Raw genomic sequence first — 14,410 nt, 5'->3', positions numbered from 1 at the left:
GAGCTCAAAAACACATTGCGATTCCATTAAGAGGTGTGAATATGTTCCACAGAAAAACACCATCCATTTTCTGTACCGCTTATCCTCTTTCGGGTCGCAGGTGTGCTGGAGCCTATCCCAGCTGACTCTGGGCGAGAGGCGGGGTGCACCCTGAACTGGTCCCCAGCCAATCTCAGGACAAACAACCATTCTCACTCACATTCACACCTACGGGTAATTTAGAGTCTTCAATTAAGCTACCATGCATTTTTTTGTGGGAGGAAACCGGACTACCCGGAGAAAACCCACGCAGAAGAACATGCAAACTCCACACAGGCAGGGCCGGATTTGAACCCAGGTCCTCAGAACTCTGAGGCAGATCTCCTAAGCAGTCTTCCACCGTGCCGCCACAGAAAAACAGAAATAGATGAATTCATGAATAGTAAACTGCAAAGAGGTGGGGGTTCACTATGACCAGTTGTTATCTAGAGCTTTGAGCTCTGGCTTCCATGTCTCAACGCATGTCAGATGTTGTGCAACACTCAGCAGCAGATGGCAGAGCCACTGCACAAGCACAGGCGTTGTCATTGATGATTTATTAGTTTAAAAGAAGTGCAAAGACACAAACGTTTGATTACTTTTTCTCTGTCCTGTGTTCATCTGCTTGTAGATTTACTGGAGTGAGAGTAGCATCAGACAACTAAGAGCAGAGACCTTGTGTTTTCATCAGAGACAGGAAAGAAGGAGGAAATTGAACGAGGTGAGGATTGAGCATTATGGGAATGGAAAAATATGTCACTGACAACGAGACAGACAAGAAAAAAATTAGACAATGATGTACTACACTTGATCATATACAAGTGAAAAAGACTTGAAAGAGACAAAAAGCTACTAAAAACTTAAACTATATACAGTTTTAACATTTAATATACAGTTGAAACCAGATGTTTCCACACAATATGTAAAAAGACACTTTTTTCACAGGGTCTGACATGAAATTAGACTAAACCTTTCGTGTTTTTAGATCCATTAGGGTTACCAACATTATTTGTATTTGCTTAAAGCCAAAATAATGACAGGAGGACCATTTGGACCATTTTTCATTACGTTTTTCAAAGTCAGAAGTACATTTAATTAGTATTTGGTACCATTGCCTTTAAACTCTATGACTTGGGTCAAACGTTTTGGATATCTTTCCACAAGCTTCTCACAATAGTTAGTAGGACTTTTGGCCCATTCTTCCCGTAAGCACTGGTGTAACTGAGCCAAGTTTGTTGACCACCTTTGCTCGCACATGCCTTTTCAGGTCAACCCATTTTCAATAGGATTGATATCAGGGCTTTGCGATGGCCACTCCAAACATTGACTATGTTTTTTTCTAATCCCCTTTTCAAGCAGTTTGACAGTATGCTTCAGGGTCATTGTCCATATGGAAGACATATTTGCACCCACTTCTTAGCTGATGTCTTGGGATGTTGCTTCAGTATTTCCACATAAAGTTATTCCCTTTTGATGCCATCTATTTTGTGATGTGCACCAGTTCCCCCTGAAGCAAAATAACCCCACAACATGATGCTGTCACCCCATAGTTCAAGGTTGGGATGGTGTTCTCAGGCATGCAAGCTTTGCCCATTTTCCTACAAATGTAATTGTGCTCATTATGCCCAAACAGTTGTTTTTGTTTCATCGCATCACAGGACCTGACTCCAGAAATTAAGGTATTTGTCCCTGTGTGAGTTTGCAAACTGTAATCTGGCTTGTTTTATGTATCTTTTGGAGTATGGGCTTTTTCTTGGCAGAGAGGTCTTTCAGCCCATGTCGGTACAGTGCTTGTTTCACTTCAGCCAGCATCTTCACAAGGTCTTTTGCTTTTGTTCTTGGGTTGAAATGCCCATTTCTGACCATAGTACATTAATCTCTGGGACACAGAACTAGTCTCCTTCCTGAGCAGTATGATGGCTGAACATTCCCATGGTGTTTATAATTGTTTGAACAGGCGAACGTGGCACCTTCCGGCATCCGAAAACTGCGCCCAAGGTTTAACCAGACTTGTGCAAGTCTACAATTCTCTTCCTGATATCTTGTCTGATTTCTTTTGACTTTGCCATGATGTTACACAAAGAAGCAGTGGGTTTCAGATGTGCCTAGTTCAAATACATCTACACATATGTCTGTCAATCAACCTCTCCGAAGCTTCCATTTCTTCCATAGAAATTATATCATCTGGGTTTTAAAAAATTGTTTAAAGGCATCGTAATCTTTCTGTATATAAACTTCTGACTTTGAAAAAAGTAATGGAAACATTCCCCACAAAAATAATTCTCTCATTATTCCGGCATTTAGCAAAAAGAAATAATTTTTGCTATTCTAATTGACTTAAAACATGAAAATCTCAGTCTGATTTCATGTCAGACGGTGAGAAAAAAAAAACTTATGTGTCTTTTATATGTGCATGTAAACATCTAGTTTCAACTGTAAATTATGAATTAATTAAATTAAATACACCAAAACAAAAAAATGCAGTTTATAGTTAATGAGCTGCACTCACGCCAGAAGAAGCACAAAGCAGGATAAGATGAAAAAGCCCTTGTTTCCACTAGAGCGACTCATTACTAGCAGATCCACTCCAGACGGTTCTTTTCCATCACAGAAAGAGTGAGTTGAGACACTTCAAAAGCTGACGTGATTGTTCTTGGCTGCAGTTTTTCCTCTAATGCAGCCGACTTTACGGATGCCAATCAGGCAGTAAACTCTCAAGGGGCATTTGACACTTTAGTTGTGATGTGGTCCTTGAATGCCAGAAAAGGAATGCCATTACACATATAAACCATGTGTGCCAAATGTGGTGATTTCTTTTCAAGATATTCATAATGAAGGAACGATAATACAATGAAACGTTAAAGAACACAATCCCTTGCTGCTGTTTGTTCATATTTGGAAAAACAAAACAAACATAGGAAACAATTGAAATGCAAATAATTCCTTCCAGAGTCAAACGGATGCTATCATTAAATCTTTATTTACTGTACAACCAATGCAAAGTTTAACTTGAACAATGTGGCTCCTCATTCTTTGATCGTGTAGCATTTAAAAAAGTGGAGAGGGGCTTACTGATGGCAGTCGCCTTCAAAATAATTAAGTACTGTAAATAAAAACTTAAAAATGATAAATTGTGGACTCACAATTAATTCAGTTTTCATGCATGAAGGTTTTCCGCGGACATCATCAGAGCAGTTACGGATTCATTGCAAAATGGTGAAACACATGCGCCACACCTGCTCTGTGTAATTTGCAGTGAACAGCTAGCAAAGCCATGAAACTCTCAAAAATACTTGGGCACATTGAGACAAAACACACTACTTAAAAAGACAAGCCCAGGGAATTTTTCAAAAGAAAATACCTGAACATGAAGGATGAAAACAGTTATTGAGGGCTACCACTTCAACTAATGTCTGCACTAAAGGCGTCATTCTTACCCAGTCAGCAAACAAACGTTACACCTATGTCACCTTAGGACGGCATGTTGGCCAACAGCTGCTATACGTCTGACGAGCATTGGCCGAAATGCATGCATTTCCCAACTTCATTAAAAGTCTCAGGGAGGTTGACTTTGCGTCGTCTCGGCTGGCCAATCCCGTGTTGTGTGGGCAGTAACTTACTGGTCTTTTACAACGCAACGGCTGCACAATTGTGCACAGCTGTCAATAGCGGCGGAACAACTTTTAGAGTGGTGGGGGCACAATATTTCGGGGGCACTTTTTAATGCTCCTTTCACAGTCCCCCCTTGGTTCCGTCGCCTCTGACACCTGTATTAATTACACAAGCACCAGCATGCCATTCACCACCACAATTGTTACCGGGTAAGTTATCATTTCAATTAAATTACCAGTAAATGAAGTTATGAAGTCGTGTGTTACTGTAAGAACAAACCAAGTGTGCCAGGGGCCCATATCCATCCCTGACTGCCAGCGTTACATGCACATTAAAGGTAACTCTACCAGTTGACTGTGATTTTGATGGACTAGTACTACAGAATATAAATCGGTGTGTATATGATTTACCAGCCAGCAATGTTTTGTGATAATTCTTTCATTATGTAAACGGTTCGCCATTGTCGTTTTTTCACACTTTGTTCTGTTTTAACGCGACTTACTTTAACTTGCACGATGATGTGAGATATTGAAGTGACATCCTCACAATTGTTTCCCCTCCTCCAGGTGCCAGAAAGGAATTGGGTCCTGATTTTGCTCTTGTTCATTAATTGTTGTTCATTGTATTTTTCTTGTTTTTGTTGGAGAGCTGTAAATAAAGTTTCTTAACTTTAATTATTTGTCTTCATTACTTATTTTTAAAAGTAAGTATTGTTTTTCACAATGGATAGTAAACTGTACTGAAGTGACCTGTGTTGTTATGCAGGGTGACACAGTAGCAAAGCAAAATTTATTTATATAGCGCATTTCATACACAAGGTAACTCCGTGTGCTTTACATGATTAAAAGCATTTAAAAACAAAGAAAAAGAAATAGAAATATCATTTAAAAATGAAAATGCTCAAGGGAAAAACAAGACTTTTTAACCTGGACTTAAAAACATGCACATTGGGGCTGACGTCACTTCTGTTGGCAACTGATTCCATTTGTGTGCAGCATAATAGCTAAAGGCTGCTTCACCATGTTTGCTTTGGACTGTGCTCCACTATTTGACCTGAGTCTGTCGATCTCGGAGCCCTACTGGGTTTATATTCCATTAGCATTTCATTAATGTATTCAAGACCTAAACCGTCTAGTAATTTATAGACCAGTAGCAGAACTTTAAAATCTATTCTAAAGCTGACTGGAAGCCAGTGTAAAGACTTTAAGTTTGGAGTAATAGACCTCTTTGTTCTGGTCAGAACCCGAGATGCAGCATTCTGAATGAGCTGCAGCTGTTTAATGCTCTTTTTAGGGAGTCCAGTCAGAAGACCATTACGATAGTCAAGTCTACTTGAGATATAAGGATGGATGTGCTCCTGGTCTGCTTGACAAATGCAAGCCTTTACTCTGGATATGTTCTTCAGATGTCAGAAAGCAGTTTTAGTAATTGATTTAATCTGACTGTTGAAAGTCAGGTCGGAATCTATCGGAACACCAAGGTTTCGGACTTGATCTTTGGTTTTTAAAGAGAGTGACCTAATTTGCTCCCAGTGGGCCTGGCAGTGCCCTGCGTGGGAGCAACCGCCCATTGGTGAATGAATGTGTGTGTATGAATGGGTGAATGTGAGGCTTTGTAAACCGCTTTGGGCACTGTGATAGTGTAGGTAAAGCGCTTTTAGTGCAGTCCATTTACCAATGAACAAACGGGCTATTATTTAGTTTATATGAAGTCATATTTAACTAGAAATAGACCAAACTATGTGGAAAGCTTTGGAAATACCTTTTCATTTACTTTTTGAAATTTTATTTTGTCAAATAAATTTAATTTACAAATACAAAACACCTTTTATTTGCTACTCAACAAAGTCAGTAAGATGGCATCTCAAATATTTCAAGATTGAACTAAAATTCTTTATAGCCTTTACAGTTGAACTTAATTTGATCTTTAATCTTTTGAATGCACAACACTCCCCTCCATTATGCTCTTCACATTTTGCCATCATAAAACCAATACGACAACTAGCAATTAATCAACAGTACCTCACCGCTGCGAAACGTCAAACTAAATCTTAGAGAGAAGTGGGTACTGAGCTTAAAGTGTCACAGTGTCATGAGGAGGTTGCAACAGAGAAACAGAGAGACTGGCAGAGTCAGAGAATGGCACAGTAATGGACATCTGTGGATATGTATTGGTCGATTCATGAATCAAGCAACGATTGCAAATTTGTCTAGAGAACAGGAAGTACTGAAACATCAAACAACAGGACATGTGCATACATACTGTATGTTTAGAGAAGGTCAAATTAAGCTTACGTGTAAACGATATAGTTCATTTTAGGTTTATCCAAAAATTTCACCCGAAAGCAGATTATCCTGAACTTTCTGTGAGTAGTGTACATATTCTATACTGGAGGTACATGTGTATTCTATATTGAAACATCTGTTAGTACAAATAATAGTGTACAGTATTGAACAACCAGCATTTAATGATATTGTGAAGCTGATGTTTCAATTTTCCGGTTTGATAACTAAAGTATTACAGCTCTCCTTTTTTTTGCAGATGATGTAGTTCTGGCTTCATCGAGTCCTCCTCCAATTGTGCCAGACAAAGCTGTTTCCCATATAAGGTTCTCTTCTGAGTGCACTACGAAAATTCTTTGCTGGTTAATATTTACCCAAACACAGGTGACATTGGCAGTCACTTGCTAACCACACACGTTTTGGTCATATACAAACTTAATCGGCTTCTGGTGTCAGGTTTTCGAGACACTGGCAACATTGCTTGGAATGCATCTCAATCCTGCACCTTGCATCGCTCTTTTTGGTTCACCTCCACTTACAACACCTAATCTTCCGGTGGCAAAGGCATGCATAATGGCCTTCACCATTGTACTGGCAAGAAGCCTTATTTTATTCAAGTGGAAACATGTTCTCCATCTATCACAATATATATATATATATATATATATTATATATATATATATATATATATATATATATAATATATATATAATATATATATATATATATATTTTATATATATATATAATATATGTATTATATATATATAATATATATATATATTATATATATATGATATCATATATAATTATATTATATAATATATATTAAAATATATATACATATATATTTTATATATATATATTATAGAAATATATATAATATATATATATATATATATATATATAACTGGCTTAGGTAGGTTTTAATACATATAAAATTGGAGACTCTCTGGCTCTGGTAGTGTTTTCGAAAAAACCTAGAAGCCCTTCAATTATTATTTATACAGAATTACCACTCATCCAGTAAGTGACAAGCTGCCACCAAATCTCTTCTTTTATTTGACTTTATTTGACGTGTGTGTTTATTTTATTTACTCTTTGCCTACAGTACGTTATGCTTGCTGTTGTCTACAAATCCACACTGGCTGGTGGTGGTTTGCATGTCTTTTAGCATTTCATTATCTTCCAGAGGAGAAAAAGAGAAAGATATATAGTGCAGTTCAATACGAAAGAGTCCTGCTGTAGCATTTACGATCCCTCCTCCACGGTCTGGTCAGTGGTCGAGCAGGTTCCATCCGCCATGATTTAATCTTTCTTATTCACTGCTCTCAAAAACCTTTTTCTGTGGAAGCCATTCTAAGTGCAGCTTATTAACGTGATCAAATCAAAAGTAAATTGTAAAAACATTCCAAAAATTGAACAAAATGATCCACCATCTGGATACAGTATATTCCAATTTCATCCAAGTTCTGGCTGTTACATTCCTGGTTCCGTGCCTCTGTGTGTCTTGCTCTTCAATGTCCTGGGTTGAGTATTGGTGGGCAATTGGCCTAGTTTGTTGCACCGGTCAATATTAATTAATTAATAAAAATATATTTAGGCGGTGTGGCACGGTGGCCGACTGGTTAGAGCGTCAGCCTCACAGTTCTGAGGACCCGGGTTCAATCTCCGGCCCCGACTGTGTGGAGTTTGCATGTTCTCCCCGTGCCTGCGTGGGTTTTCTCCGGGCACTCCGGTTTCCTCCCACATCCCAAAAAACATGCATAAATTGGAGACTCTAAATTGCCCGTAGGTGTGCATGTGAGTGTGAATGGTTGTCTGTTTGTATGTGCCCTGCGATTGGCTGGCAACCAGTTCAGGGTGTACCCCGCCTCCTGCCCCATGACAGCTGCGATAGGCTCCAGCACGCCCGCGACCCTCGTGAGAATAAGCGGCTCAGAAAATGGATGGATGGATATTTAGGTGGCACAGTGGACGACTGGTTAGAGCGTCAGCCTCACAGTTCTGAGGACCCGGGTTCAATCCCCAGCCCCGACTGTGTGGAGTTTGCATGTTCTCCCCGTGCCTGCGTGGGTTTTCTCCGGGCACTCCGGTTTCCTCCCACATCCCAAAAACATGCATGGTAGGTTAATTGAAGACTCTAAATTGCCCGTAAGTGTGAATGTCAATGTGAGTGCGAATGGTTATTAGTTTATATGTGCCCTGTGATTGGCTGGCAACCAGTTCAGGGTGTACCCCGCCTTCTGCCCGATGACCCTGGTGAGGATAAGCGGCTCAGATAATGGATGGATGTTTATCTAGCTTTCTATTTAGCGAATCTAAAGTCCTTCAGCCAATCAGTTGCCTGCTGGTTTGCTAAGTGGAGAGTGGCTAATCCTACTCTCTTTGGGGAGGGTATGCTTCAATGATGTGTTCCATTGTCTACTCTTCTCCAGCAGCGCACAGTGGGCTGGGGCTACTGGCCCATCTATGAAGGGTGGCCAAGCACGGACCATGGCCGGTCATGGTTATGGTCATGATCAATGTAAATCAGCGAGGCTTAAAGGTGGAGCCGTTGTGGAAGGGAGAATTGCCGACCTACATGGTCTGTAGCTGGTTATTGCTTTGTGGTATTTCGAGTATTGTATTTGTGTAATCCTTCAGTGTGTTTACTGGTTTAGCGCATCTTCAGCCAAGTAATGTATGTACATCTGGGATTCCCGTTATTTATCACTTGGTTACTTGCATAGGTTTGATTCTGTGATTAGATTGTACAGTGGCGTCTTGAGCCGAGTTATGAGTTTTTCAAGATATGAGCAGACACTGGAAAAATTTTGTGCTTTGACTTGCGGATAAAGATTTGCGATATGATCGCTCTCTGGTGGCAGTGAACTCAACTCACTACACAAGAAGCATCAGTTTGGCAGATAGTGAACAATTCTTCAAAACACAGGCTAGTCCCGCCCCTAGTGTAAGATTATTATCAAACTAAACCGGTGTTGCAGTTATATAACCCTTTCAGCAATGGATATTTGAACACAAATGGTGGAGCAGCACGTGTAGACAGGTTAGTTAGTAATAACAATACTCACAGGTACATTATTAGGTGGTGTTCTAGGCAAGACAACATGATGCAATATGATTGGCTCCTGTGTCGTGAGAAGGCCAGGCTCCACAGATGTAACGAGATGACCATACCAAATATGTATCACACTTTGTAGGAAATAAGAAAAAAAAGATCTTTGTTATGGTGAGGCTTTGTCATGTTCCTGTTCTTGGCTTGTCTGCTGTGTTTTGTTTTCTTTGGTTTAAAGTCTCCTGGGTGATTGCTGGTGGGCGGAGTCCCTTGCTGCACACCTGTTGGCCATGACAATCAGCTAGGTATTCAGGTGCAGCAGAAGCAAAAGGACGATGCTGGATTACTGTGCATTGCTCGCTTCCATGGTTTGTTGTATACCTGCTTTTTGGTGTTACTATTGTTGTGCTTACTTCGTGTCACCGGGTTCCCTTTGTAAGTACATTTTGTGTAATTGCTCACTCTTGTCTATTCTTTCCTCGTGTAGATTAGATTTGTTTTTGTTTTTATCTAGGCGTCATCCTTCACCTTTGCTCCATCCACCATTTTTAGTTTAGTTTTTGTAAACAATTTTTTTCGCGTCAACCTTCTATTGACGTTCTCCTTAGTTGTACTGTTTACTCTGTATTGCACGTGTTTCGTGCTCTTTTGGTTTGTACTTTTACGGTGTACTCTCACGTTATGTGCTCCTTTTTGTTATTAAAAACTTGTACCAATCCTATGTTGTGTTCAGTCTGCTTTGGGGTCCTCAATTCATCTTGTCAACCTGTAAAAGGTTTACGGCTAGGGTTGGGTTAAGGCCGATTAGGATCAGGCTGGGTTGGGGTTTGTGGAATTTATATTGATGCTGCCACACTTGAGTCACATCCTACTTTTCCTGTCTGGAAGCAGTAAGAGTGTTGTACTGGAGCCAACAGCCAATCATAGTGCAGCGGAATGCCTGCCAGTAATATTGGGGCAGGACACGAGAACACGAGTGGGATTCCTAATAACTCTTAACAGGCATATCCTCTATCCTCTGTGAAGAACAAGTAATAGTACTGTGGCTTAATGAGGAGCTGAGACCATCGCTGTATATCTGTATTCGACACCCTCCAGGTGGCCAAAACGTGCATACCAGAAACAACAGCACGATGTCAACTAAACAAAAGCTAAAATTGTGGCCAAAACTTAATTTTGTTACATTCTATGTAATTGTCATTGCTGTTTTTCTTTTTTTTTGTTTTTTTTTTGTTTTGTTTTTTGGGTTTTTTTTTTTTTTTTTTTTTTTTTTTGTTTATTATCAGGTACAATATTATAGAGTGGTATTTTTGTAATTGAAAGAAAACTAAAACCTTTTTTACGGATACAAGCGGCTGAAATGAGTTTCCTCCGCAGGGTGTCAGGGCTCTCCCTTAGAGATAGGGTGAGAAGCTCGGTCATCCGGGAGGATCTCGGAGTGGAGCCGCTGCTCCTCCACATCGAGAGGAGCCAGATGAGGTGGCTGGGCATCTGATTTGGTTGCCTCCCGGACGCCTTCCTGGTGAGGTGTTCTGGGCACGTCCCACTGGGAGGAGACCCAGGACACGCTGGAGAGACTATGTCCTTTGGCTGGCCTGAGAACGCCTCGAGATCCCCCCGGAGGAACTGGATGAAGTGGCTGGGGAGAGGGAAGTCTGGGCGTCCCTGCTAAAGCTACTGCCCCCGCGACCCGACCCGGATAAGTGGGAGAAAATGGACGGATGGATGGAAACCTTTTTCTATGTGAGGCTGGAATAAATGGCATTTCAAGTCAAAGGGGAAAGCTGATTTGAAATACCCTACAAGTGTTTAAGTTACGTGCGTGTCCACTGAACAATTTTAACTTGTATCTCAAGACACTTTGTTTTGGTGTCTCCTTTCCGCCGTGGCACATTGAGCTTCCTTCATTGTTTTCTGTTTCTCTATTGGCTTCTGGTATTCATCTTGGCTTATACTGTACAAGCTGCTTTGGTTTATTAAATTCAGTTTTATTGAAGTTTAGGTGTTGAGCCTGCTTTGTGATCCCCGATCATGACAATGTACTAGAAAGTCAGCTTGGTGGACTGCCATCAAAACTTTGGTGAGTTGATAGAACCCACGATGGACTTGTAAGTTATGACCAAGAAAGTTAGCCAGCTGGTCCAGCTCAATGTTCGTCATCTTTCAACACAGACGACAAGGTTGCTACATGCCTCCACAATCTGGGTGTACTGCAAGTGATATTGGAGACTTTGTATCATAAAGCTTTGCATGGCCAAAGAGGTGGTCTTGCTAATAAGAGGTATTAATTGTCTTTGGGGTCACATGGCTATCTCTGCTGAACAAGGAGTTGTAATTTTGCAGCATTTTTGGTGTCAGGCCAATTGGAGCTGGCCAGCCATGTTTCCCCTGATGATAATCTTTCAGTGTCTACAATATTTTAGTTATTTATTTTTTAATCCACTTCAAAAGAGCATGCAGTCTACAGCCTTGTGCGGATTAGTAGTGTCTCGCTAAAAATGCAGATAAGGGCATGCTCTCTGCCTTGGTTAAATAAAATCTGGTTGAGACACACCATTGCCAGCTCCACAGCTCCATCCAGGCTTTGGTAGAAAGGGTTTGAGCAAGTTGTTGGTGGTGCTCATTTTGCAATTGGGTGAGATACATGTGCATTTTCTAAACCCCTGCAGTAAACGGCATCCAAATCCCATCGAGACACCCTGATGTTCTTCACTGCTCTAGCTGAAATCAACACATTCCACATTTTCTGGTGGACTTCATGAAAGCAGCATTATATGCCAAATTTCCTCCGCTACGAATTAAATGTAGCTGCTTTTTTTAACTCCTTTAACCAACTGCTTTGGAAAGCTTAGGGCTTTGGCAACATCGCATTTGCCTTGCTGTGCACAATCTAGGCGTTGAACCATCTTTGCACATTCATGTAGTTAGAGCATTATAAACAATGTCTCTTCCTGTAACAGTCAGTATTAGTACAAAACCTGTAGGCTTCTGCTTGACAGCAAAAAAAAAGTCAGGAAAAGCTTACTAGAACAGCAAACTTGTTTGTGGTTAATTAGTCTTAGAAATGGTGTCAGGTGTGTGCTGACTACAGTTAAACATGTTTGAAAGTTATTGGTTAATTCTGAACACGGCCACATCCCGGTATAAGAGGGTGTGCATACTTGTGCAACCACATTTCAGTTATACTTTCCATTAAAAAAAATAATCAAAAAAATATCAAATGAGTTGTATATATTGGGTCATATTAATGGTGGGAAATGTCTTGTAATTATCATTTTTTTTTATATCACCAAAACCTGGCATTTGAATAGGGGTGTGTAGACGTTTTATAGCCACTGTATGTATGTATGCTATATTTATTCATAATTTTAATGTTTTCATTTATTTTTTTTGGGCCGTCAATAGTTGTCTGTAAGGACTTGGGCTTTGGGCTCAGCCTCACAACCCCAGCTCAAGTGGTGCAGCACTGTGCAACTGTTTCGCTTTCTGTCTGAATCTCTCCTTACATACCTGAATGTGTGTGATCTGGTTCTACAGTATGTGTGGTGTGCAACACAAAGTGCATATCGGAGTGTGAGTTGAATACCCCCTTGAGGGCCACGTGCATAATGAATTCAAAATCAAATGAAATTCAAACTTTTGAGTGAGCATGTAAACAAAACAAAAAAACTTCAGTTTTATTAAAATATACTAAATGATAAACTAGAGTGAAAAAAATGATAGACGTAGTTTCTTTTAATTCATTAACAAAAACAGTATGAACAACGAAAGGTAAAACATAATGGTGTTAATAATAAAGCTGGGCTTTACCTGTAGTAACAGTAGCAGCAGTACCAGTTGAAGTCCAGGTAGTGCATTAAAGGGCTGGACATGTGTGAACCAAGCTTAATTATGTGCATGCGTGTGTTTGTGTGCATGCTTTTGCCTCAGTGTCAGCCCATGCTGATGAAGTGCAGAGACTTTGAGCTCGGGAGGCCATCCATCATCTCTTTCAGGCTTAAGTGTGCCTCTCCGGACCGAGACGCCACCAGACGATGACCCAGGTTCACTGCTCTGGCCTGGCCTAAATAAACATCAGGCCCTTCGTCGTCATAGTCTTCGTCGTCATCATCATCATCATCATCCTGAGACCCCGATTTGGGTCAACACCATTAAAAAAAGAGTAAGCAGTGCTAGGTGCTAATTGCTGACGTTTCTTTCTGAGTTATACTAAAAACACATTTCATAATCCAGGATGCACCAGAACGTGACATTAACAGATATTCCTGAATCATTTCACCATCATTTGTGCATTGACCTGTGATATGAGTACTAAGATTTCACCCAAACCCTATCATTTTGCTTGTTATCCTGCACTCTATGCATATTACCATTTACTCAAATTGACAACAGGCAGTTTGTCTTTTATATTATATGGACTTTTTATCACAAGCATACCATTGTGCAGATAAAATCAGAGTCAATGAATACATTCCAAGATAACATAAAATATTGTATGCTGATGCCCTATTTATCCAACCTTCCAAATTTTCTAAACCAACGAGTGTGTGACTCTTCTACTCTGCTCCTTTCTTCAGGATATTTATAATTTGTATTTTTTTTTCAATTGTCCTTTTTTTTCGTTTTGAAAATGAATGAATGAAATAAACCAAGAGAAAGAGTGTGTGTGCATGTGTGCGTGTGTGTGATGTTAGGACATGTATCCTTGCCCTTTACTCACTTCTCATTTGCTGTGCATAAAACCACACATATACCTCTCTTGCTCTGTCTCACTCACTCACACACACACACATGCGGGCACACCACACACACAGAGGTCAAGTGTCAGAGGTCATATTGTGTCTGCAGAGGATTTAGTTTTGGGCTGCTTGATCTAGAACACACACACACATTTATAAATACAGGCCTACCAAGCGGGCACACAAGGTGGGAGCGCCACCGAGAAGTTATTTACTGTAGAATTGAGGGGCAACAATTAAGGACATTTTTTGATTTATGTTTTCATTTGTATCATAGAGCTACTTCAAGTATATTTTGCAGATTGTACTGGTAAAAATTATTAAATGGGCCAAAACTAACTGCAAGTGCTAGTTTAGCTTCATAGTATTAATACCAGTAAGTGTATTCCCCTGAGATAAATTGGATTTATGGTGGTTCTACTTCAAAAAAGTTTGGGTAGAGAACACAGTTCTGAGCTGTATTTTTTCCCCATCCTGTATTTTATGTATTATGCAGAATGTTTCATAGCATAATTGCAGTACTGTATATAGAAATGTACTTGTCATTACTCGTAACGTCCTGTTTTCGTTAGTGTGTGTCCGTCTGACTTCCTGTTGCTGCCAGCCTATCATTTCCCATTCGAACTGCATAATGGCAGTTTTGTTTTATTGACCTATGGGACACTTGTGATTGAGCCTTATGAGTTCTGCCCGCACAGCAAG

Source organism: Phycodurus eques, chromosome 6 (assembly GCF_024500275.1).
Source record: "Phycodurus eques isolate BA_2022a chromosome 6, UOR_Pequ_1.1, whole genome shotgun sequence".
Classification (NCBI taxonomy): Eukaryota; Metazoa; Chordata; class Actinopteri; order Syngnathiformes; family Syngnathidae; genus Phycodurus; species Phycodurus eques.
The sequence above is the reverse complement of the archived record's forward strand: the minus strand, read 5'-3'. Positions refer to the sequence as shown.